A 26334-nucleotide genomic window follows, 5' to 3' on the forward strand; every position below is an offset into this window, starting at 1 on the left:
CGTCAGGATAGTTTTGAACTAAGGCCGTATTTCTAAGATAATGGCTGGAAACTCAGCATTATCGATTTCATTACTGAGACCAATTACTTTACAGCAGCATATGTAAGTTACGTACTTAGTAATCAGAACTGATATACTGTTCATTTTCAGCCGAATGACACTAAGGCTTCCTAAGTTATTTTTATTTTCCCACCAACATGAGTTCAGTTTTATCTCCATTTAGTTTTATTTGCTGAAATTTCATTCATAAAATGCTGCATTCTCACTATACGTAAGCCTGGTTAAATAACATTTGCTTGTTTTGGAAGGAAATTTCAAATAACCAAATAAATACTGTCATTTATTAATTTTAGTTTTTCGTACCATCTCAGTAATAGGAACAACTTTTCGTCCGAATATCAGTTAACGGGGTACAAAGAAGAAACTATACGCCGCCTTTGTTCTCACGTAGTCTAAAATGCTACATACTGTCTATTTTCGTCGTGACAACATTATTAAATTTTATATGACAATGATGAATAAATCGTTACCTAACCCGTCCTTGGATTCACGGTTTGCTCGCTAGGCGGTGTTGGGACATTTTTGTCCTACATTTGTAGTCCTTGAATTTGCCTTATCTAATTTTTCGCAATTGGGTTTGGTGACTTGGTCTCCGATGACGGTCATCCTTAAAATGATCAAGTATCTGTATTCTCCAAGTTTTGTTTGTCAGATGGTAATTCGTTCGATATTGTGTAAATAATAAAATTTGACATGTTCATTTAGGTGGCCATGTGATTGACAATCAGGTAGGCCTAAGTTCATTTTTCTTATTGCTGCAACAGCCAGAAGAATTTCATGCTCTTAAAGGTTATTTTGGGATAAAGCCTAATTGGTTTCAACAACCCACTTAAACTTTACAAGCCTTTGGTAGGTTAAATCAAGGTAGAACTATAGAACAGCTCTGCATGGGGTATTACCTTGGAAATTGACATTTTCTATATTTTATTGTATGCTAGCCATCCTGAAATGGTATGCCAGTGTTACTGGGGAATTTGGTAATTCTAAGCTGGTTGTCCGCGGTGAGCTAGACTATGGCAATTGACGTTTTCCTATGTTTTACTTGCTTTACAAGAATTTAAAGTAATATTTTGTCTGCCGGCTGTAACTAAACTGTAATTGGCCTTTGAAGACTACACGACTTGAATTACCTAACGCAGGGTAGGTCTAAGCCAGCATTCCGTGGCAAACCCCCCCCCCATAGCTAATACGGCAAAATTGTAACCAGTAAACACCCCTAAAAATACCAACCTAACGTGCCCTAGAGGTGTTTACTGGTTATAATTTTGCCATATTAGCTATTGAGGGCGGGTAGGGCGCTTACCATGAATGCACATTAAACCTATCCAGCGTTAGGTAATTTGGTAAATTTTTACAACAGTTCCAACTCCATTTTTCTAAAGTAATTATGTATTTTCATGTGTGTTTTTATGTGTTCTGAATGGTTATGATAGTAATACATCGGGGAAATGAGTTGTTTTTGAGTTACTAGCCTATACATCCCTACTACATCAAACAAGGTTGGGGACCCTTTGGGAATGGGGGAGGGGGGGTTTGGGTGGGGTAAATCACCATCGACACAAAACAGCAATTGAATTAATGAATAAAATGAGGTAAATCATAGCGTACCTAGCAAGCCATAGTCAGGCAACGTAGGCTAGTGTAATGTAGCCTAACATCCCTTAACCACAAGGGGGTGGTGGAACGGCACTTTGCGCCTTATCTGCATTTATAATGATTCTTGGCAGGCTCGTATATACTGGCAAGAGGTAATGTTGCACTGTGCGCGCTAGCCACGGGTTACAGAAGGTAAATCATGTTACAATACTATTTTAAAAACAATTATAAATTTACTTTAATTGGATGGACACAAACGTTTTGATGGGTTATATGCAGAACACGATGGTTGTGGCTCATCTACAGTGTCGTCGTCATCAGAAAATGATTCCCTAGGTGGTGATGGTGGCTGAGTGTCACTTAAAGGTGGATACAATTTAGCAGCTTCAAGTAAAATTAGGTGTAAAACTGAATCTTGGTAGTGCTTAATGAATAAATACCTAGCAAGATATTGTTTCAAATACCCTTTTTTAATACCAGGCCTTCTAATCCACTCCTTAATATCTCGCCACAAACATTCAATATTTTGTTTGTGAATGTTAGGATTATTGGGATCAACAAAATTTTCTGTGTGGTTAACTTGAAAATGAGTGTATCCACTCTCACTGATTTTACTATAACCACGCCATGAATCACTATAAATAATAGAGCCTGGTTTAATATAACGATTAATTAAAGGAATTAAAGTATCTCCTTTGCGATTGTCAGCACCAGGATCAATTAATGCCTCAACAAAGGATTTTTTTGATGTTCTCTCTATACCACCAAACAACCAACACTGGGTAAGAGGGCGACCTTTATGGTATTTACTATGAGTAATTAGAGTTTCATCAATTTCCACTTCAACATCAACACCACTGATGGGCTCCTGATTATTGTACCAAAACTGAGTCACCTCACTACAGAAACTTCTCCAATCAATACTGGTCTTTGATGAAATATTCAAATACTTAACAAATTCACCCAAAAACTGGCAAAGAAAAATCAGCAGTTTCCATACCGGCAATTTAACTTTATCTAAAAATGTGCATTTCCGGTCACTTACGGTAAAATTACAATATTTTCTCTTTTTATGTCTTTTGTCTGAAACATAACCGGTACAGCGCCAAACATTTTTGTCCTTTCTAAATTTACACGGCTTATTACACTTCAGACACTGTACTGATGCAGGTAACACTCCATGTTCTCTTAAAAAATCAGTGCAAATAAAACTCGTGAATTAAGCGAAAATAATCGAAATTGCAAGACGAACATAGACTGGACATAGCTTCACTCTAAGACGAACTTCAACCAAATGACAAGGGAAAATGTCTGACACCTGTTAGATTTTCACCAGGTCACGTGACTCCTAGACATAACACTTAACTACCCACAATGCAATTTTAAGAGGGAAAAAATTCGCATCAGAACCACAATGCAGTTCTAAACAAAAACAAATTCGCATCAGAGCACAAACTGTGTCTGTGTTAAAGTAAACAAAACACTTAGAAATTTTTCGAGGATAGAGATTCTATAAACATTCATATCTCGGATATGGTGAATTTCCCCAAAAAGTGTTCAGAGACAAAGTTTATATTTTATGCAAAATGCATCTATGATACTATAATTATTATAGAATGAGTTGGAACGATTATAAAATAATACCGGTAATTCAAGTCGTGTAGTCTTCAAAGGTCAATTAGTTTAGTTACAGCCGGCTGACAAAATATTACTTTAAATTCTTGTAAAGCAAGTAAAATAACATAGAAAAACGCCAATTGCCACAGTCTAGCTCACTGCGGACAGCCGGCTTAGAATTACCGGGAATTTTTGACAAAAGTTAAGTATACCTTAGTTTTTGGCAGAAAGTGGTTACCTTCACCAAGGGTTCTGGGGGATAACGTGGCCTACTAGGTTAGGTTAGGTTAGGGTACATTAGGGTAGTACAGTTCCTTATATAATAGGTTGCCTTAGGCAGTCTTTAATGGCTTGTGCATGTGCGGAACCATTCCATAACATAACAGTCCAGTCTTTCTCCCAACGATTTCTCCCACTCAAAACCCCACATTCCCAAAGGGTCCTCAACATATTGGGTACATCTGAGGTCAATAAACAACATGGTAATTCTAAGTACTAGCTCCGCACCTGTTTTTACCTTGGAAACTGGGTTTTTCTTTACTTTCAGGACTTCTGATACTGGCGGTAAGTTTATTTGTTGTCGGCCAACTGTTATTTGCCCCCTAACTCTACTCAACAATAAAGGGGGACTATGGGAATTTGGGGTTTTAGGTCGGGGAGACTCCACACAGAAATGGAACGGACATGTTTATGTTGGGGAGGCTCCCTCTGGAGGGGAAAAACGAGAGGGAGCCATTCGCCAACAGGAGGGAGTTAAATGCATTTCGCCGTGTTTAGTACTGGCATTGTGGGGATGGAATGTCCCTTTGCCGTGTTTAGTACTGGCTTGGGGGGTGCCCATACGTTAACAAGTTATTGTACTTGCTGGACGAGATATGAACCGTTCCAAACAGACATACCCGTGCTCTGTCTTGTGAAGACTGTGTATGGAAACCTGTTGTTGGATGGACTTCAGGGGTTAATTACAGGTAAATTACACTCGTGGGACAAAAATTAAAGGTAAATCCATAATTAGCAACCAAAAAACTGTGGTAAAAGGTCAAGTTAGAAGGAAATTGCCGCCGTGGAGCTACTACTTAGATCTACCAACAATACCACCACCTTCATCAGCAATACTAAAAGTATAGGAAAAATAAATTTCCAAGGTAGTAGTCTGTGCTTAGGTGTTCTATAGTTCTTCGTTGGAGGGGTGGTTAGAGCTGTCGCCTGGCACGCTGTTGGCCCAGCGTTCAACACTCCTACCTGGCTAATGAAGAATTAGAGAAATTTATTTCTGGTGATAGAAATTCAATTCTTGTCATAATGTGGTTTGGATCCCACAATAAGCTGTAGGTCCCGTTGCTAGGTAACCAGTTGGTTTTTAGCCACGTAAAATAAATCTGATCCTTCGGGCCAGCCCTAGGAGAGCTGTTAATCAGCTCAGTGGTCTGGTTAAACTAAGATATACTTAACTTTTTTTTTTAGATGTTGTATAGTTTTACAGGAATTAACGTCGAAAATTGTTTCCTTTAGTTCTATACAGTATGGGCCTGTAATTTCAACAGGCAGTTTAACAATTTTCGCTTAAAACTGTAGCTGTTACAGGCAGAAGATACATAATTTTACTTGGAGGATGTTAGGCTAGTATTTTTTATTAAATTTTGTCTAAAAAAGTAGTAGTAGCAGGCAGAGGATACATAATTTTACTTCAGATATGGAGGATGTTAAGCTAGTAGCCTATTGTTATTAATTGGGTAGGGTTAGGGAGAATGAAGGAGCACTGGTCCATAGTAGCAACATGCTTACCAAAGCAAAAGTTGGCAAAATAGGGTATCATACATGTAGTTTGATGGCTATAATGTGACAAAGAGTAGCCTACAGTGATTTGAGCGTGGGCAAATTAGTTGATATTAATAAGTTTAACCCTATGAAAACTTAATAACCTAGACTGTTTGGCTTAATTTAAAAGACTGAACTGTCAATAGGCCTAGCCTAGTGAACTTCCAGTTGAATTTTGATATTTTAGTTTCACAGTTTTTGTGTTTTGGGTAAAATTTAGTGAAAGACCCTTTCACTCTCATAGAATTTTTTAACATGAAGATTAGCAAAGGTGTAGGATCTTAGCCTTACTGTAACAATAATGGTAATTATTTTACTGGTAAATGTAAAGGAGAGGGCTGCAGAGAGATATTGTCTATTGATGTTATTTCATGATTATTGAATGTAGAAAATAGTGTATAGCCTATGCCTAAAGTGCTGTGCAGGTGAGATCATTTGAGAAGTTTACTGAGATAATGGGAAATAAACCGTGTTTCATTTATATTTTTGCTTTTATTGGTGAGGGGCTGGTACTAAACATGGTGCAAAGTGGAGCTTCCGCCATGTTAGTACTGTACTAACCCCTCGGGGAACATAAAAACATAGATGACGGTAAATTTTCCATTATCTTGGTAAATTTCTCAAATTATCTCGCCTAGTGCTGCATTGTATACACCATTTTCTGTATTCTCCAATGGAGAAATTACATTAATAGATATCTTTGTGCGATCTCCTTCAGCTTACGCCTACCATTGTACCTTTAGTACCCTCTCTCAATATCAGTTGCTTTGCTTTCAAGTCTCCTTATATTTATTTTGAAAATCGTACTTAAGTTTATGGCAAATATACTGTTAGATACCAAAGAATGTTATGACCCAGTTGAAATTTCTAAATTGCTTGCCTGGAATGGCAATCCTGATTGGATTTTTTGTCTTAGCGCATTTTGGGTAAGGGTGGCTATCCTAATTGGAATGTATTTTGTTTATTTTCTCTGTAAGTAGCCTAGTCAAATGTGATTGGTTTTTTGCAAGTTTCACTAGTGTGTGGGATTTTGGAATTCAGGCATTGCTAGTAGCCTAAGACCTTGCTTGAGTTCTTATTTGTGGTTACAATTGGCAGTTGGTAAAACTTTACTGTAGTTGTGCGGCCTGATTCCCGCCAGTTGTTGACTGGGACAGGTTCCGGCCAACAAAGGGCTTCATACATAAAGAGACATAACCTTTCCTATAATGCTAGGTCCTGACCTAACCAGATCTTACCTACCTAACCTAACTTAGGGCGACGTTCCCTGACCTGGCCAGGGGCCGTCCCCAAAAAGGCTGTAAGCTGTCCCGGTTGGTGACTGGCGGGAATCAGGCTGCGCTCATCACTTGTTACTCAGGTTTTTTTACAGTACATGTTGGCCGGACCGTACATGCAACATGTAAGATTCCTCCCTTTTATTTTTGTATCAGGCTGTACATAGGAAGTGTATGTATATTGCTACTTTGTATATTTACTGAGATATATGCTGCTCAGCTAAACTCGAGGTTTACCTGGCATTTTAAAAATTTTCTTTTAGTGTGTTTTGAACATTTCAGATGTTCAGTTTGGTAAATAGAGCTATTGGAGCTCCCTATATCCTATTATTGTGGATGGCCACTTTCAAGAAGCTGGGTTTGTTGGGTGAGGGAAAATACAGTGGTGAAATAAATACAAGGATGTATTCTGCAAATAGATTTATGGTAGTTCTGATTCTGTGTAAGGTAGTTGAAGGTTTATTGAACATTTAAAAATCAACACCTCACGCTAGGTAAGGACCTGATTACATAGGCTATGTTAGTGGGAACTCAGAGAAGGGCTTTATTGGTCTAGTAAGGAATTTGTATCCTATTTTAGGTTAGGAAGCATCCATAGAAGTTTTGATTTACAGTACCCTAGTTTAGGTTAGGTGGAGGTCCAGGGGAGAGCAAGGGTTCCAGGTACCCCATTTACAATGCCGTAAGTGAGGTTAGATGGGGTCCATGGTTCAAAAACCTCCATGCCAATTAGGGACCTGGCACTCTAGGTTAGATTTACTGTACATTATTTCACTTAGTACTTTTCCCTACCTGTCATGCTTTCCTGCTGTAGTCCTCGGTAATTAAAGGATATAAGTAGGTCCACTGTCACTAAAGCTTACCAATTTGCTACTAAAATGAAAGTTACATTCATAGGACAATATATTTAAAACTCTGGAATGCAGGTTGTGGTGTAAAGTAAAAATTTACCTTTATTGTAGGTGCATACTGGGTCTATTGAAACCGCCAAACCACCAGTGTTCAGTTTTTTTTAGGAGAAATGCAATGAAACATCCTTATGTACATATTACATGAAATTATGCTAATTTGTAAATGTGCTTATGTGAAATACCAGTTTTAGATATTTTTTGGGTCTGATGAATTGATGTTGACAAAGCAAAGACAGCAGGTATACTGTTGTTTTAAACATGTTCAGAGTGAAAAGCAAAGTTGGCAGATAAGTAATACAGATACCTTATTCTGTCCCTTATATGCATTGCGAGACATGAATAATTTATTCATACAGTAGGGTAACATTGAAGAAGTTTGGTTGGAGTAAACCAAAACACACATTTTTGTTTTTCCGACTGGTTTTAGTAGATCCTCAGCCATTTTTGTCCTAGAAAGAATTTAACATGAGTAAACGTTTGTTTTAAAATGTGTCTTATGTAAAATAACAAAAGTTAATCTATTGATTAGTTATATCTAATGCATAAAGATAGGGGTTTGATGGTGTTACTCCTGCAAAGCACAAAGCAGGGGTCATTGGGAATTTTGACAGACCATATCCTACTTTACCTGATATAGCTATAGCTGTGACCGCCTCTTCCTCTTCCCCCCCCCCCCCCCCACACACACACACAGTTTATCATTGAATCTTGAAATGGATGTAGATTATGTCTACATTTCCTTCGTTGGTTCATTTTAGCTGTTTGTTCCTAATGGTCACTAGCCCTAGCTCGGTATCAAATAGGCTTGGGAAGTAAAGGTGATTAGAAGATGCTAACAAAGGTTACAGGATTGGGAGAGTAGAGGCTGTGAGTTTTAGATATTTGCTTGTTTTTCAGGTGTACATATATGTATGATTAAATATAAGGAATTTTATTATGGTTTGTAATGTCATTAACATCTTTGGACCTTTCAACAGATTTTGCTTCTGTTAGTGTATTGGCCATCAGCCTTGAGGTTAGATTCTTTATTGCAACCTAAAAAGAAAGCCTTGCTGGTGTTTTATTACATCTGTTAGCTAACCACCTGCATGGCTGGTTGGGTTTACTGCTAGCATGTGTCCTTTTTCTAAGGTCATTTTAATGCATCAGGCTAATAAATTTTTGCCTAATCTACCTGTCTTTGACTATAATTCTTCTTAACTAATACTGGTATTTATACCAATAGTTGTATGGTTTGTGCATAAGCTTTGGATTGATGTGCCACGGAATCTTGATTAAGGTATGACTATTTTTTAAGTTGAAAAAGTAGAGAGCATTTATATCATAGGTATGTATAGCATAATTGGTGAAGTAAACATGACAGTTTATTGTAGGTGGTAATTTTCGGAGCCATAATTAGTTTTGATACCAGCTGGCAACCTCATAGATTTTCTTGGACATCAACCCTACCTATCAGAGTGTAAGGTTGAGTACCGGCACCAGTATTTTTTCCTTGAACATAGGATATCAGCAGCTTTGATAAATAACTACCGGTTTTTGTTTGTTTCAATACTAATGTTAAATGTAACCAGTCATTGAAATAGAGTAACTTGTAAAATATTTCAGATGGAAGCCAAAACCCAAATAAATATATTACCACTTATGATGAGAGGAAGTTCTGTTGATTATTCTCATGTTGGGCTGGGTTGATGACATCAAGAGCCTAATGATAACGTTATGAGTTGCTGGCAGTCTGCAGTTTCAGATCGGAAGAAAACTAGAATTCCCAAGGTGGTTAGTGTGTGAAGGTGTCAAAGAAACGAGCAGGTAAAGGTTACTGCTGGTTTATTACAGATCCAGGCGGTTTATATTGCGGCCGACTGACGCCGAACCGTGAGAGACAATGGAATTGACTGTGACCTGAGGTCGAAACAATAAATAATAATATACAGCGAACAAGTACGAATTACAATACAAAACATACAGAGACACAAAATAGATACAGTCTTGATGCCTGTGAATGAAGAAACATGTGATACACAATGTGTGACATTTGTATAAATACCACAAAGTAAAAATGATAAAAATGCGTGACCTGGCACGTTTTAGCGTGACTAATTTAGCTTGAAGAAAATGGGAAGTCACCAAAGAAAACAAGCTCAGCGGAGACTTAATTAATGGCGCCGCCAAACACTATCCTGGCGCCAATTGGTGACTTTACAAATACTCCCCCAAGACGAGGGACGCGTCCTGATTAATCCCTGTACCTGGTGGGACGCTGAAGGGTGCCGCGGCTCCTTGAGGATAACTGAGGGCCTCCTGCCTGTGAGGCTGCTGTTTGGGCGGTCCTTCCTGGGGGCCGCCTGCAGGTGGTGAGGGCGTGCTGGAGTGCGTATGGGCGGAAGGGGTGCTGCGACGCTGCCGGGACTCTCCGACAGGAAGGCGGGCTTCAACCGGTCTATGGAAACCCAGTCGTCCCTGCCTGGAAGTGCCAGCCGAACGCCTTGCTGTTCCGTTCCAGCACGCGGAAGGGTCCCCTGTAGGGCTTAGTTAGTGGTGGACGGACGGCGTCGACTCTGACGAAGACGTGGGTGGCGGATGACAGCTGTGGCGGCACGAAGGTGGTTGCTCTGTCTGTATGGCGCCTGCAGCGAACTTGCCGCCACGTCGCGGAGCCTCTGCAGAGATGGGGAGTGGCGATCATCCGTCACGAGCTCTCCGGCACCACGAGGTTCCCCATAGGTTTGTTCAGCTGCGGATGGGGTGCCGTCGGCTCTGGGGCGGTCCTCAACCCGAGGAGGACCCACGGCAGCTGATGTTTCCAGTCCTCGGCGGTGCAGCGGGCCATGAGGATGATTTTGGGACCTGTGGAAACGTTCGACCAAGCCGTTGGCGCTGGGTTGTATGCTGTGGTGGTGTGGTGCGTGGTTCCCAGCAGTTGAGCCAGGGCAGACCACAGCTCGGAGAGGAAGGCGGGGCCCCTGTCGGTTGTGATGTGGTCCGGGCGCCGGGCGGCTAACCCAGCTGGAGAGCAGGGCCTCGGCGCACGCGCTGGCGGTGGCTTCTTGCATGGGTGTGGCCGGGCCACCGTTGAAACGGTCTACCACCGTGAGGAGGTATCTGGATCCGCCTGATGGGGAAGGGCCCGGCATCGCGTCGATGTGGATGTGGCGGCGGCGCTTTGGTTGTGGGAACTCGCCTACCCCGACTGCGTGTGACGACCCACTTTACTGGTCTGGCACTGCAGGCACTGTTTTGCCCAGGCTGTGGCGTCCTTTTGCACCCCGTGCCAGACGAACTTTTTTGAAAGCAGTTTGGCCGTGGTCCTGCCGGAGGGGTGTGAGAGGCCGTGGATGATGTCAAATACCTGGCGGCGGCGTGAGGCTGGAACCAAAGGGGCGGGGCTGGCCTGTGCTGATGTCACAGAGCAGGCTGGGACCTCCGGGGCGGGTCACGTCCGCCACTTGAGGGATGTGATGGCGGTGCGGTATGCTGGGGTTTCTGGGTCAGCGCCTGTTCTCTGGCAAGGTCCTGGTAGTCTACACCAAGCTGCACTGCGTTCAACTCGACTCTGGAGAGGGCGTCTGCTACGGGATTTTTCTTGCCGGGGAGGTACCTGACGGAACAGGTAAATTCGGCTATGGCTGAGAGGTGGCGCTGCTGCCTGGAAGACCATGCGTCCCCTTGCTTCGTGAAAGCGTGAACTAGTGGCTGGTGGTCTGTGAAGATTGTGAAGGGCGTCCCCTCCAGGAGGAACTTGAAGTGCCGAACTGCGCGGTACATCGCGCAGAGTTCCCTGTCGAAGGTGCTGTAGCGGGACTCTGCGGGATTGAACTTCTTGCTGAAGAAGGCGATGGGCTGGGGGCGCTTGATAATTTGCTCCAGAACAGCACCGCAGGCAACGTTACTGGCGTCCGTCGTCAGCTGGAGGGGAGCCTTGGGATCCTGGTGTGCCAAGGCGGTTGCCTTGGTGAGGGCGGCCTTCGTCCGGGAAAAGGCCTGCTGCTGGCTGGGTCCCCAAGACAGGGACTTCGGTTGACCTCTTAGGACTTCCGTCAGGGGGGCCGTGGTGTGCGCGATCCCGGGATGAACCGCCTGTAGAAGTTGACCATCCCAAGGAACTCCTGGACGGCCTTGATGGAGGTGGGTGTCGGGAACTTTGCTACGGCTGCCACCTTCGATGTAAGAGGGCGGACGCCTGTCGGAGATACCTCGTGACCCAGGAACTCTGCTTTCTGGGCGCCGAATGTACACTTGTCAAAACGGACGACGAGGCCGTTTTCTTGGAGGCGCTGGAGGACTGCTTTGATGTGCCTCTGGTGTTCGCTGTGAGACCTGGAAAATATGAGAATGTCGTCGACGTAGCAGACGCAGAATTTTAGGTCCCCAGGATGCTGTCCATGAGCCGCTGGAAGGTGGCCCCGCGTTCCTCAGCCCGAAGGTGGAGAAGGCGAACACATAGGACCCGAAGGGCGTGATGATGGCTGTCTTTGGTATGTCCTCTGGCGCAACAGGTACCTGAAAATAAGATTTAAGAAGGTCCAATTTAGTGAATATTTTGGCCCCGTGAAAGGAGGCCGTGAGGTCTTGCATATTGGGCAGAGGGTAGTGGTCGGGCTCCGTTGCAATGTTGAGCCGTCTGTAGTCGCCGCAGGGTCTCCAGGAGCTGTCCGGTTTCTGCACCATGTGGAGGGGGGAGGCCCATGGACTGGAGGCTTTCCTGCAGATGCCCATCCGTTCCATCTCCGCGAATGCTTTTTTCGCCTCCTGCAGGCGCTGAGGGGGAAGCCTGCGGAACTTTGCATGTGTCGGGGCCCTTTAGTCACTATATGGTGGTATATGCCGTGCTTGGCTGGGGCCCCCCGGGACTTGGCGGCTCGGGCTTAAACACCTCGGGAACTCCGACAGAAGGTGTGCGTACTGGTGGGGGCGACGGCGCTGATGGTGGGTCTGGGTCCCGCCGTTAACGGAGAGATCGGCAGGAGTCGGGATCGGGAGGCGCTTACGCCCCACGCCGACTAGTAGGCCGGGTGCGCCAGAAAATCGGCCCCAGGAGTGGGGTTCCTACGTCCGCGACGATGAAGTCCCAGGAGTAATTCTGGCCAAGGATGGAGATCGACAGGAGCCTGGTGCCGTAGGAGAGATGGGGTTCCGTTGGCGGCCGTCAGGAAGGCGGCCGGGTCTGGTGTCTGGTTGCGGTCCTCTGGATGCTGGGAAGACCGACTTGAAGGCTCCTGTGTCGACCAGCATCATCCTGCCGGAGACGGTGTCGCGGACGTAGAAGCCTACTGTTTTGAGGCCCTGGGTTCTTCGGCTGCCATGGCGGCCTGTCCTGCTGGCGCCGCCACCCCCGTTTTTTGAACGGTTGAACGAGCAGGGCGGCAGGCAGTTTCGGGCGTCCTTTCCGAACCACTTGTGATAGCGACAGAAGCCCGGGACCACCGTCTACTGTGGTTCGGTGGACGTTTGTTGGCGATGGCGTTGACGGGCTGCTCTTCGTCCTCTTCAGGCTGGGCGGAGCTGACCGGCTGAGTGGCCGGTTTTAGCCGTTGTGAAGCCTTGACGGAGTCTGTGAGGTGTTGTGCCGCCTCTATGAGGTCCTCGACAGGCATGGTGTAGGGGTGAGCGATCTGGTTGCGTACTTCCGGGAGGAGTTGGCGAAGGAAAATTTCCCGTGAAGCTTATCTCCTGCCGCTTGTTGGTGTCCGAGACTGGTGTTGACAGGAGATCTCGACCATGCCCCTGCGCCTCTTGGATCGAGGTCGTGGCGTGGGTTATTGGCAAGGTCGATAGCACGGGCGGCCCGCCGGCGATGGGCAGGGAGCAAGCTTCGAGGAGGAACTTCTTTGTAATGCTGTATGTGAGGGTGAGTGTTTCGGGTACCCGCGAGATGAATTTGTTGTACACGTCCTCCGGAAGGGCGTTGAGCACTGTGTCGGCCTGTAGGATTTCGTCCGTGAGGTCCGCGATTCTGAAGTGGCTCTCCACCCTGCGCAGCCATCTCGATGGGTTGCCCTGCGTAAACGGCGGCAGCTTTACGGTGAGGGCGGCCCGCGACAGTGTTGCCCGGCCGTCGTGTGTTCGGGCGCTGGTGTGGAGTTGCGGGAGGGCCTCGATTCGGGCGGGCGGCTGCGATGGGAGGTAGGTAAACCTCGGAGTCCGCGGGTCCGCGTTTAACTGCATGAAGGAGGATATCCGTCCATGCTCGCTCCTTTGACCCCCTTACTGGAGTAGGATACTGATCGCGTCAGTACGCACTTTCGTGCGCCGTGTGGGTCCGCTTAGTGGCGCTGATGGGGTACGCCGACGAGAGTCAGCACGCTCAAACGCTGGTTACAGCGCCGTGTTTAGGCCGCTAAGAGCGTTTTTGGAGAAACCCTGGAGCCAAGACTGAGTCGCCGTGTGAGTCCGCTAATGGCTCCGGGATACTCCGGTCACCACTGTGAAGGTGTCAAAGAAACGAGCAGGTAAAGGTTACTGCTGGTTTATTACAGATCCAGGCGGCTTATATTGCGGCCGACTGACGCCGAACCGTGAGAGACAATGGAATTGACTGTGACCTGAGGTCGAAACAATAAATAATAATATACAGCGAACAAGTACGAATTACAATACGAAACATACAGAGACACAAAATAGATACAGTCTTGATGCCTGTGAATGAAGAAACATGTGATACACAATGTGTGACATTCGTATAAATACCACAAAGTAAAAATGATAAAAATGCGTGACCTGGCACGTTTTAGGCGTGACTAATTTAGCTTGAAGAAAACGGGAAGTCACCAAAGAAAACAAGCTCAGCGGAGACTTAATTAATGGCGCCGCCGAAACACTATCCTGGCGCCGAATTGGTGACTTTACAAGTGGTTTTGGAATTAGTGCTGTTATACAGATGTAGAGGTGACCTCAAGCTCCTACTGTATTTGCTTTTTGAGGTTCAGATAACTTAATATGGATTGGAATGATGAGGATTAAAGTTGGTTTAGCAGTTTAACATCTTCATTGGTGATTGTTGAAATGGTAGTTATCACAGGTACTTGCTTTTGAAGGAATTGTCATGAAATTTAGTAGGACTTGATATAGCCATCTTGATCAACTGGTGAGGCTAGACTTCATCAGTGATGAACGTTATGAACCATTTCAGATTCTCAGTTCTTACTGGTTCCCAACTGCAAGTGAAGTTCTTGGTGTCTTCTGTTCCAGGATTCAGCTTACTACAATATGCTTCTTAAGAGGTTTTCAGTTACATAATGTACCTGCTGTATGTTATAAAATTTTTGCTTAGGATAATTACTTTTTTTTTTAGAAGAAAGTGTCACTATTTTCATGTGGCAATTACATGCTCAGAAACTTAGATGTTTGCTTCAGTAAAGGGTAATTGCATATGTGCTGTATGTACTGTACCTGTAATTCAGAATAGAGAATTATACTGTTGCAAATGATTGTGAATCCAAAGTACAGTATAAAAACCAGTTCCATAGATGAATATTCAGCGATTGTTTTATTTTTTGAGCACATGCTTTGAAATTTCAAGATTGTGGTTAAAAGTAGTGTAATTGCACTGTATGCATACTGAATGGAGTAAAATTTTGTTTGTAATTTTTTAATTCCACTGAGCGTGTTTATTTATTAATTGTAAATTGGTTCAGATGAGCACAAAAGTCATAGCAGATGGTGGTATTTTTTGGTTTTTGATATCTGATTAATGGAACTATTTGAACAGTTAGTACCTTCCTACTAGTTGTGTTATGTTTTTGTGTGTGTGTGTGTGTGTGTTTTGTGATGTTTTCATGCTTTCCACTCATCAGTCTTAGAAGGCCCATGAGCGCCAACGCATGTGTCCCGGTGTTCGAGGGTTCCCATGTTCCTGGCTTCATCAGAGATAGACCCCATTCTTGCAGTAGGTGCCGTTCTAATTTTTTTAATATCACCAGTCTGTGCCCAGAATGTCGTTCCTGGGCTGCTATGCAGTGGAAGAAATTCTACAATAAGAGGGAACACAAAAAAGGAGTCGGAGCTTCCATCTGGGGAAGGATTTCTTCCTCCTCAAGTGGATGCTTCTGCTCCCCCTTCTTCCGGGCCTATTCCATCTGCTTCGTCATCCACTGATGCCTTTTCTCCATCCTTTTTTTCCATTGATTCGTCTTTGGAAGCATCGGGAGATGGTCAAGGTGATTTTATGTATTATGTTTCCCTGTCTCTCTTGGGAGGGGATGTATCATCTTAAGGGAGAGAGGAGGCAGCGCCATCTTGTTCGTTGTTTCAGATTCTGATGCACAAAAGATGTTGTCTATTTGGGCCTCCTTAGGCCTACCTGGGGTACCCTCTCTGGATGGCCTGTTGTCGCATTTTGTCTCTTCACGCTTACCAGTGTCGGCTCCCATGGAAGTTCCCCCTCCTCCTGGCATCTGCTTCTTTGGTTCTCATGTGATTCCACCTAGCTGGACACCTTCATTACTAACTACTGTAAGGGCATCAAATCGTGCCTCTCTTTCCTTGTCTTTCTCCTTTCAGATGTACATTAATCACATCATGTATTTTTACCTGTCTTTATTTCAGATTCTTAGTGTACCTCATCTTATGCATCATTGTACAGCCTTTCTGCTGATAGGTATATCTACCTTTTATATGTCATGTAACAAATGTACGTATTTTTATGCTTGCTAAAAAGCACAAATCCTGTATGGATGCCGCAGGGGGTCTCGGGTCGCCCACTACCTTTCCGTCCGCTTTTTGTCTCATAAACACCTGTCGAGAATAATAAAGAATCAGTCTTTCACCTCTGGCTTTTCCTTGAAACCTCACACCTTATACATCATCCTGGGTCGTCTTTATGTGCCGCAATTCCATCGGCCCTGGGTTGGATTCCTGCTCCCGTGACCTCACTCCCTGCGTTGTCTCACCTTGTGATGACAGTATCCATAACATCTTTTCTTCTGACTGCTCCCGTGACGTCACAACCGACTGCTGCCATGATGTCATCTGCTGCAGTTGGTGATCCTTCGGAGGCATTTGTTCAGGCTGTGGGGGACAGATTGGATTCTGTCTTTCGAGAGAGGTAAGGCGGTCCTTCTGTCAAGAAAAGGTGTGGGCTTCTGTCTTCTTCATCCTCATCATTGTCTTCATCTCCTCCTACTCGTGCTCAAGTTAGACATTGGAGGATTGAAGACTCTGTCGCTTCACCGTTGGAGAAGCCCAGGACTGTTCCATCAGCTTCTTTCCACGGACATGTGTGTCTGATTCATGTACGCGGATGTAGGGCGTCTGTGTTCCTGTGGATGGTGTTCATTGCTCTGCAACCACTCAGAAGTCGGCTTCAGTCATTCATTCTTTTCCTCATTCCTTGCATGTTTGGTGGAAATATGATAAGGCTTCGATTAAAATTTGAAAGTGGTGGACCCCTTGTTAGAAGTCCAGTTGTTCTGAGGCCTACAAGATGTTCTTTGAGGATTAGGGTTTCCTCTCCTGATTGTGTCATGTGCGGACATGTTCTTAGCCATGTCTGTGATGATGGGAACGGACATTTAGCTTACCACGAACACACTTCTAAGACCGTCCGTTGATCTGATAGTAACCGTGATTCTTCAGTTTCCAAGAGGCTGAAACATTCAGAGTCTCATTCACCTAGGAGGACCCATGTATGTCGTTCGTCTTCCCGAGTCCGTGGATGTGACTCACCTAGGCCTAGGTCTTGTGCTTCGTTTTCTTGCTCTCCTATAAGGGATCTCATACATCGTTCGTCTTCGTGTGTCCGCATACATGACTCTTCTGGTCGAAGGGCTGATGCATGGCCGTGTTCCTACATTTGTGGACGTGACTTGTCGTTGGCAAGGGATATCCTACGTCCATAAAGTGATCAGGATCCCTCTCTTCCATATACCTCAGGGCATCAGCCTGCTGTGCATGAAGCAGGGGACGGGGAGAGTCAAAGAGTTTCTTGTTCGCTTCTTACAGGGAGGTTATTGATCTCATTCATCGACTTCATCAATCTCTCATGAGAGGTCTGAGGCTCCTCCTTCAATGACTCTACAGGCATAGAAGCTGTATTTGGACTGAAGGAGGATATAAGAACTTCTTTGGTTTTGGGATGGGATAATTCTCTGCATTCCAACAGATCTTTTAAGCTTCTTCCCCCTCCTCTGATTTGTCATAGGAAGTGTTACTCAAGTCACATACCTCTGTTTAGTAGACAGCTCAACTGATGTCATTCGCTTGAAGCCTAGGTTAACACTAGATTAGGTTAGGGCTGACGGTTCTTATTAACCTTTCTGGAAGCATCTGCATTGGAGTCGACTGCCTCCTCTCCCTTTCAGACTGTCTCGTGGCAAGATTTGTGGTCGTCTTCCCATTCTGTAAGAGTTTTGTTTGAAATTCATCTTTCATCAGGTTACTACAATCTGGTGCTAAGGCCATATCATACCTAGGCCAGTTGAATGCTAATTTATGGGTTAACTTCATACTGATGTATTATGATCTCGCCTCTCGAGATCGACAGGTTCTTTACAGAAAACAAGCAATTCGGAATGAAATGACTGACGAGAGGTGACAAACAAAGGAGGGAGGAGCTGAACAATACCAAAAAGTGACCTTAAAATTAATTTATTTACAAATATTTACCGTGAGTCAGGTTCAGTTTAGAATAAACAATGAAATGAACATTACTACAAATGAATTAAACTCTTAGCAGCAGCAATCGTCAAAATAAAAAAGTGAAAAAAGGCAGTGAACATTTAACACAGATATTCCTTAAAGACAGCCAAGCAAGAATGAGTTTAAGTTAAGTTTACATTAGAGTCAGTAAATCAAACAGTTATACACAAATGTTATTACAACCATTAAGGACCTCATTACAATACACAAAAATTTACCCCCATTTTGAACAGTGAAACTTATTAACAGAGACAGCAAATCATAAACATACAAAATCATAAATATTAACAGGCAGCAAAGCAATAAATATCAGCAGACGAACTCAATAGAGCCGTCGAAACAGGCCCAAGCTGCTCAACAGGAACACTGCAGGACAACTCCGACAGAGTCGAAATGACAACAATCTTGTCCTCAAGCGCAGTGCTGACGTCCTCCTCCAGTACCGACGACCACGACAGAGCCGACACGGCAACCATCTCGTCCTCCAAGAAACGTACTGACATCCTCCTCCAATTACGACGACCATGACAGCCGACACGGCAACCATCTCGTCCTCAAGAAACTCTCCGGTGCTCTGCTGCCAGGACCTGACTTGCACGTACGGATACCTGCTGCTGCTACTCCAGCTGGCTTGCTGCTACCCTCAACCTGACTCGTTGCTGCTACGAACCTGAGTGGCGAAGTCTGACACCATCCACCATATGTCAACTCGCCAGCAAGAAAAACAAACACAAAAAGGAGGCAACAACCCACTAAGGGAACAATCGGCAAACGATTGTTCCTAACAGATGAGAAGGGATGCAGCCCTCTAAGGTAGCTAAATCCGTTGATGTGGACTCTTTGCTTTCCTTGTGGAATGGAGATCTTCTAGGATCCCAGCTTCTGCCTACAAATAACTGGAAGCTAAATCATCAGACGTTGGGCCAACACAAATGATCATCTTGTCCAACAGGCAGTGGCTAAGTCTTCATCTCAGTCTTGCCCTTCTGCTCCAAGGTTTCCCAGCCGACTCCAGCACCAAGGAAGCAGCCTCAGCAATGTTCCTTTCAATCTAGTCTTTCGAAACCAGGGAGGCGGGTAGGGGCAAGGACAGGGGAGGACGTCGATAGATTGGGCACCATTCCCCACCCATTGCCACCAGTGGGGAGATGCCTGGCAAGCCACTGGGCTACATGGCAGATGCACGGAGGGGAACCATGGGTAGAAGATGGCCTTCTGGTAGGGTATCTACTTCCTTTCGACTTCCCTCCCCCTCTCTCTGATCGACCTCTCCTGCAACTGGTATACACCCAAAGCTCTCCAAAGCACTTATCTCTACAAGAGGAAGCGAGGAAGATGGACAAAAGGGGCAGTGGAAAAGGTAGTTCTTCGTTTTCTGGGGTTCTACAGTCGAGTTTTCCTGGTACCAAAAGCCTCTGGTGATTGGAGACCAGTGATAGATTTCTCAACTCTAAACCTTTTCGTCAGAAAGACAAGTTCAGAATGGATCTTCCCCGGACAGTCTTAGCAGCCATAAGAGACTAGACTTAATGTTGACTGTAGACTTGAAGGACGCCTACTTTCAGATCCCTATCCACCCTTCGTCCAGGAAGTACCTCCACTTCAGTCTTTGGGAGCTTGTGTTCCAGTTCAAGGTCCTTTGCTTTGGGCTGACAACAGCTCCACAAGTGTTCACAAGAGTCTTTACCCTAGTATTGACATAGGCTTATGCTCAGGGGATTTGCCTGTTGAGATATCTCGATGATTGGTTGGTCTTAGCAAGTTACCGGGAAAGGCTGATTCGGGACAGGGACCGTCTTCTCCAGCTTTGTCACAACCTAGGTATTGTAATAAGTCTGGAAAAGTCCAATCTTCTTCCCAGCCAGAGGATTCTGTACCTGGGAATGGTGATAGACACAGCCTCCAGAGTTTTCCCATAGGACCAGTGGATAGAGAGGTTCAGGGCAGTGGCTCCCTCCTCCTTTTCAAAGAAGGAGCAACAAGCTCACCAGTGGCAAGTAGTTCTGGGCCTCTTGACTTCTCTGGAGAAGCTGGTCCATCATGGGTGTTTTCATATTCGGTCCCTGCAGTGGAGACTAAAGGAGTTTTGGTCCCCAGCAGGAGACTCCCCTCAGCTCCAGGTCCGTCTGTTGGCAGAGGTGAGAGGCGACCTCCTGTGTTGGTTGGACGATTAGAACTTGACGGTGGGAGTTCCTCCTCATTCGCCCCCTCCGGATCTTCTGTTCTCGGATGCATCCTCTGAAGGTTGGGGTGCTCATCTGGAAGAGCTCCTGACTTTGGGGGTGTGGGGCGCTCAGGACAAGCGGCTCCACATCAATGTGTTGGAGTTGAAAACTGCCTTCCTGGGTCTTCAGGAGTTTCAGGAAAGGAAAGTAGGTCACTCCGTTGTTCTGATGTCTGACAACACTATGGTGGTAGCGTATGTGAACAAACGGGGGCTGGTGTCACGCCAACTTCACTTGCTGACAGTTGAATTTTACCAGTGGGTGATCGACAGCTTGTTGGAGCTCATGGCCAGGTACATTCCGGGCAAGAGGAATGTAGTGGCCGACAAGCTAAGTCGTTAGGGACAAGTTCTAGGTACGGAGTGGTCTCTGCATCAGGACAAAGCGGACACGCTGTTTCATCTGTGGGGATGACCCATGTTATACCTCTTCGCTTCAAGGTTCAACAGAAAACTAGAGGTTTATTGTTCGGTGGTCCCGGACCCATTTGCTGTGGCGGAGGATGCCTTTCAGCATCCTTGGGACAACCTGGAAGTTTACGCCTTCCCTCCATTCTGCCTGATCCATTATGTCCTGAACAGAGTGATTAGTTCCAAGAATCTCAGGATGACTCTAGTAGCTCCTTTGTGGCCCCAAGTAGAGTGGTTCCTGGATCTTCTGTCTCTACTGTCAGCAGTTCTGAGAGAGATTTCCCCCTTGGCACAATCTTCTCTACCAACCTCGTAGAGAGGCACCACCAATTGTTAGGGTCCCTGTCTCTTCACAGCTGGAGGTTATCCAGTATCTCTTACAAGTGTCTCTCTACTTGGAACTTCTGTTCAATAGATAGCAGATTTCCTAATTTATCTCTGAACAAAGAAGGCCTTTCTGTCTCTGCTGTCAAGGCCTACAGGGCTGCTTTAGGGTTAGTTCTCCGTCTGAAAGACGTGGACATCTCCATATCCTGCGAAATCTCTGTTGTTCAAGAGCTTTGAGCAGTCTTGTTCTCCTAGGGAACTCAAGCCTCCTACATGGGACCTAACTCTAGTGCTGAGTAGTCTCACTCGAGCTCCATTCGAGCCACTGTGTCAATTGTCAGACAGGAATCTGACTTTGAAGACAGTTTTTCTCCTGGCCTTGGCTTCCTCAAAGAGTTGGTGTGCTCCATAGTCTAGAGTATGACGTTAAACACACCAGGGGTGGGGGTCTGCGGCTTTCGAATTTGTCCCGGAATTCGTGGCTAAGACTCAAAATCCCTTGGTTCACAATGACAGATTTGTCTTGTTTGCCACTCTTTCCCTTAGGGATTTTGTTAAAAGTAATCCTCAGGAGTTACTGCTTTGCCCTGTCAGAGCACTGCTTTGCCATCAAAAGGACTTTCACCTAAGACCTAGGTGCCTTAGACTTTTTGTTAGCAAAGGCCGAGCCAAGAATACTGTTTAGTTTTGGCTGCGTGAGGTAATTAGGCGAGCCTGTGTGTCATCGTCAAGTTCTGTCTCCAATATTGTGCATGCTAAGGCACATGACATCAGAGCAATAGATTTCTCTCTGGCATTTAAGAACTTGTCTGTTCATAGGGTTTTGAATGCTGGTTCTTGACTTTGTCAGACCATGTTCACTTCCTTCTACCTGAAGGACATTGCCCACAGGCCCTTGGACACTTTTTCCTTCGGTCTGGTGGTGGCTGCTCAACAACTAACTTGTGTAGCTCATCCAGTGCCCCTGGCGAGACCATTTGTATCTTGCCTAAGATGATAGTGTGGAAGAGAGAATGAGTGAGATGACTGGTTTCTTTTCTGTCCCTTTTTCTTTTCTTCTCTACCTACTGGCAGTTTTGAAGAATAAAGACAATCATATGGTGGAACTGGCTTGATGCAGATGAGTGTTGCAGCCATACTGTTACAGCATTTTTATGTTCCATACAAGATACAAATTTGCTTCTCAGTAGCCTGTACTTCTCTCCCCAGCAAGGGGAGTGAGAAGTGGCAACAAACCCCTTAAGTGTGGCTCGCTGGCATGGTTTGTTGCTTGAACATATATAGGTCTCTTTGCTGCATTGTATTTTAACCCAGTGGACTTGGTGTTAGATACCCACGTATTTTAACCCAGTGGACTTGGTGTTAGATACCCACATATCTAACAACTCCTTAGAACTCTAATTTCTAGGAAGAGTGATCAGGTTCAGGATTCTCATACCTCTCTCCAAATGTGAGTCTATCCTAATGTTAAGACCAAAGGTTTGTTCTGCATATGAACAAATGACAAATTTTTAATTAATTTGTATTTTTCATAGCTAACAAATCAGAGGTCTTAACATAGACTGCCCACCTCTTGCCACCCCTCTTATGTCTTTCCTGGGTTGGAGGAAAGCCTGAATGCATCACGAGGTTCCGGCTGGGCCTCTGATCCGCTTCCACCTCATCTGCGTATCAGATGCTAGATGCCACAGATTCCTTGCATATATGATTTTTTATTGTTTTTAAACTGGTTTTCAGCTGGTACCAGAAGATTTATCCTTATGTTAAGACCTCAGGTTTGTTAGCTATGAAAAATACAAATTAAACATTTTTCCTTTTTATGCTTCTCTATATCAAGGTTGGGTTTTGCTTCCACAAATTTGTATAATTCCTAGAAACTTGAAACTTTCAAGTGGCTTGTTTCATTTGTAGTGAACTCACTTTTCTTCTCTTCCTTCTCCTCTTCCTGAGTCTCTTATGTATAACTGTTTTTGTATGTAAACTTTTTATTGTCCACTTAAAAATACTTTGCAACCCATTTTTTATTTGGATAATTTGATCATTAAAGCTTATTAACAAGGTAATTAATGGTGGCAGGTACTGCCCATTCTCCTTATGATAACCCAATCACTTTTCAACTGCCATCTGGTTCACACTTCTCCACAGCTGCTGTGGTCATGGAACTCTTCTTGATTCTTAAGCTTTGTGTTTTGATTTTAATTTTGTAGTTCAATATGTCATGGATTCTTGTATACATAAACTCTCTAGGTGTAGGTTGTTCAGTGATTCCAGATGAGTGCCAGGGTTCCATATCTGTCCTGTTCTCCCCTTCCTTTCTGAGTCTTTGGGGTGCTGAAGAAAGGTGGTTTGCTGGATGTCTTTTCCTTGGGGATTGTTGACCCTTTCTGGATCATAGCTCTGGGAAAAGCTATAGGTTAGTTGCAAAAGTTTGTGACCAACCTTTAGTGAGATTTCAGTCCTTTCTTAGATCTGTTGGGAAGGTTTCTGACACTGGCTATCCTTTCTATATGACTGATGGGTGAATTAATTCATCCTTCGGAATAGGGACACTTTGTACTTAATGGCTCTTGGAGAGCAGGGGATGTTCTGCATCTGGTAACCTCCATACATTAGTTTGCCTTCCTTCCTTCCAGAATGCTCCTTCTACTGCTGATGCCCCTTTTGTCAGGTTTTCATTTCCTCCTTTTGAAGAAGAATGTTAAACAATGAAAACTCACCACATTTTTTTCCATACTGATTCTCAGTCAGTCATGGATAGGTTGTCAACAGTCATGAATGGATTGTGAAATGTCTTGGAATGCACATGACCCATCTTTACTAATGATTCTGTTTCAATAACCCAGCCCTTGTTTCCATGTTAATGCCAAAGATACTTAAGAATCAAAGGCAGGGTTACAGCCCCAGTTCTTAATATGTTTGACAGATGGGAGTTCCCTATTACCCATTGTAAGAACTGCTGATCACTTCTATGTCCAGATTGCCTCACTCTTCTCTCATGCTGTAGGACTCTGGGATCATGGTGTATGTTGGTTTTTCCTCAGGTAACAGGTTTCCGTGAAGGGTGGGCTTTGGTTTTCCCCTTTCTCAGTATAGGATTGGGAATGATCTGTTGTCCTACATGGCTGAGATCATTCTTGGGCAATTCTTTACAGTTAAGCACTGACATAGAGGAACTTCCAAGCACTCACAGGGAGAAGGAAGACATCCGTCTTAGTAATTGTTGAATTCTGTAGAGAGATCTTTCCTGGTATTACACGCTTGACTGTTTCAGCTCAGCTTCAGCCAGACTATCTGTTTTACTTAAGTTTGGCCTTCCCTTGTTGACCACCCCTGTGAGACATGGGCAGAGCTCAGTTACCTTCTTCCTATGAGTGCTGGTTATTTGGAAAGACTTAGGTACCTTCCTTCTTACTGTGCATGTGTGAACAGTTTCATTGATCTTTTGAGTGAGGGAAGGACTAGGTTTCAGATCATTTTCTAGCTCCATTTTCAGAGTCATAATTATCCATTGAAATGCAGTTTTGGTGAGGTTTAAAGAAAGATTCAGACCTATAGGCTTCCTTCTGTGCTACAAGAGACACCTATACATCCTGGTTCTTGTGCCCCAGCCCCATCAGCCTCTTGCATCAGATGCCAGGTTGCATAGTAGGTTGCAGGAATCAGCCTTCCCTAGCTCAATACACTTGACCAGGAAGTTTTCATTTCCAGGTGGGGGTAGACAGTCCCTTTAGTCTCCTGCTTTTGGCATAGACTGTTTGGGACAAGGCAGAGGTTAATAACCTCAGGCCCCAATGCCTTCAAAAGAGAGCCAGGTTTGTCTTTTGTGACAAAAACCTTCTGCCTAAGGAGTAAGTCTCTATACAGAAGACATTGTCTCAAAGTTCTTCACCCTAAGTCAAGAAATAGATCTCTGGGCAGTGGGCATTTGTGGCATTCTGTAAACAGCACTTGCCAATCCAAGATTATTGTTAAATAAAAGGAAACAATCACTTCCAACACTTTTATCTATAGATAAGGATCCCAGGGTGATGCTGACTCTGGTCGTTAGGACAGTATTCCTTCAAAGGATAAAAGGAGCATGCAACAAGAAACTGCATTTGCAAGGATTCATTGAAGGTCATTGATAAATAAGGTCTAGTATAATTTTCAGCACACTTTTACCCTAATAGGCATGCTTGCACTGTAAAGTATCCTCCCATAATTACGAGCTATTTCCTGCTATAATTGTAAACTTAATTCTACATTTTCTTGCCATTTGTTCATCAGATGCATCATTCTTAACTCCATTCCCATAAATGTTAGGTACTTTAAACCTTTACTTTCAATGAAATAATGGTATGCATTTATGAAACCTTATTTTATTTATGGTAATTGGTGTCATAGATTTATTAATGAAGATTGTAACTTTGTAGAAGTCAATGTAAAGTTTTTATTTGTAATCCATGTTAGTGTTGAGGTTTTATTGTTATGCACTTGGTTTTATCACATCTATTTGCTTGGCAGGATGATCAAGGTCTGACACTCTTTTCATTCAAGGAACATAAGGAAGATGTTGAAAGAAATACTGTACTCTCCAAAAGGAGAACATGCTGCTGTAATAAAGTGGTTTGTATCACAGAGGTTCCAATTAAGAACTCTAATTGAGCAAGTATTTGCATTTATGTAAATATATATACTGCACTCAGTATAATGAAGCTATTGCTGTGGTTTAGACAAGGATTTTATTCTTTATACTAGAGCATCATTGTCTCTTGTATGATAAAATGATGATTTTAGTGTATTTTCAGTGAAGTCCTATAGCTTATGTAGCTGTATCCTTTGGATCAATGATCTGTGAAAGATGAACTTGCCACCACTGAGTGACATCCCCCCCCACTCCCCCAGCTTCAGTTCTGGAGTCAGCTCTCTTTGTAAATGTCACTGTTTTTTTTTTTTTTTTCCTGAAACGTGTATATCCTTCCTCATGTGAACATGCTAAAGTCTTGACTTGAGTTTGTTTATTTGGGAGAATAATTTTTCAGTTGAATAATATTCCAGGTGAAGATGAGAGAGTTTTATGACTTGCTCTGGTGTGAATAATTGTAGGTATATTTATGTAAAATTTTTGAACTATTTTCGTAGCAATCATATATCCCAGTCACACATTTTCAGTCTGACTCGTTTTAGAATTGGTTACTCACTTCTTACCTTTTGGAGAATTGATGAATAGCCCACATAATCCAGTCCCTGTATACTCAAACTGTAGAGTACTGCTGACAGTTGAAATTTTTTATGTGAAGTTCCATAATATAATCAATGAATATCACACTCGGAAACTATTTTGTCAATCTACATTTTCAGTTGACAAATTTATAAAAGTTTTAAGGAACTGTAATGTAATAATATTCAACTTGATCATCAATAAAGCAAATTCTTTGGGCTAACCCTGGAAGCAAAAGCATTAGCTGAGTGGTCTGGTTAA

General features: G+C 44.0%; 1 long non-coding RNA gene across 1 annotated transcript; it reads left to right on the top strand.

The window, feature by feature from the left end:
* The first annotated feature begins 463 nt into the window (after positions 1 to 463).
* Positions 464 to 26334, top strand: LOC136831437 (uncharacterized). The gene is made up of 2 exons (XR_010850875.1): positions 464 to 788; positions 25377 to 26334. It is a non-coding gene; the product is annotated as an uncharacterized lncRNA (long non-coding RNA).

Source organism: Macrobrachium rosenbergii, chromosome 48, assembly GCF_040412425.1.
Source record: "Macrobrachium rosenbergii isolate ZJJX-2024 chromosome 48, ASM4041242v1, whole genome shotgun sequence".
Lineage (NCBI taxonomy): Eukaryota > Metazoa > Arthropoda > Malacostraca > Decapoda > Palaemonidae > Macrobrachium > Macrobrachium rosenbergii.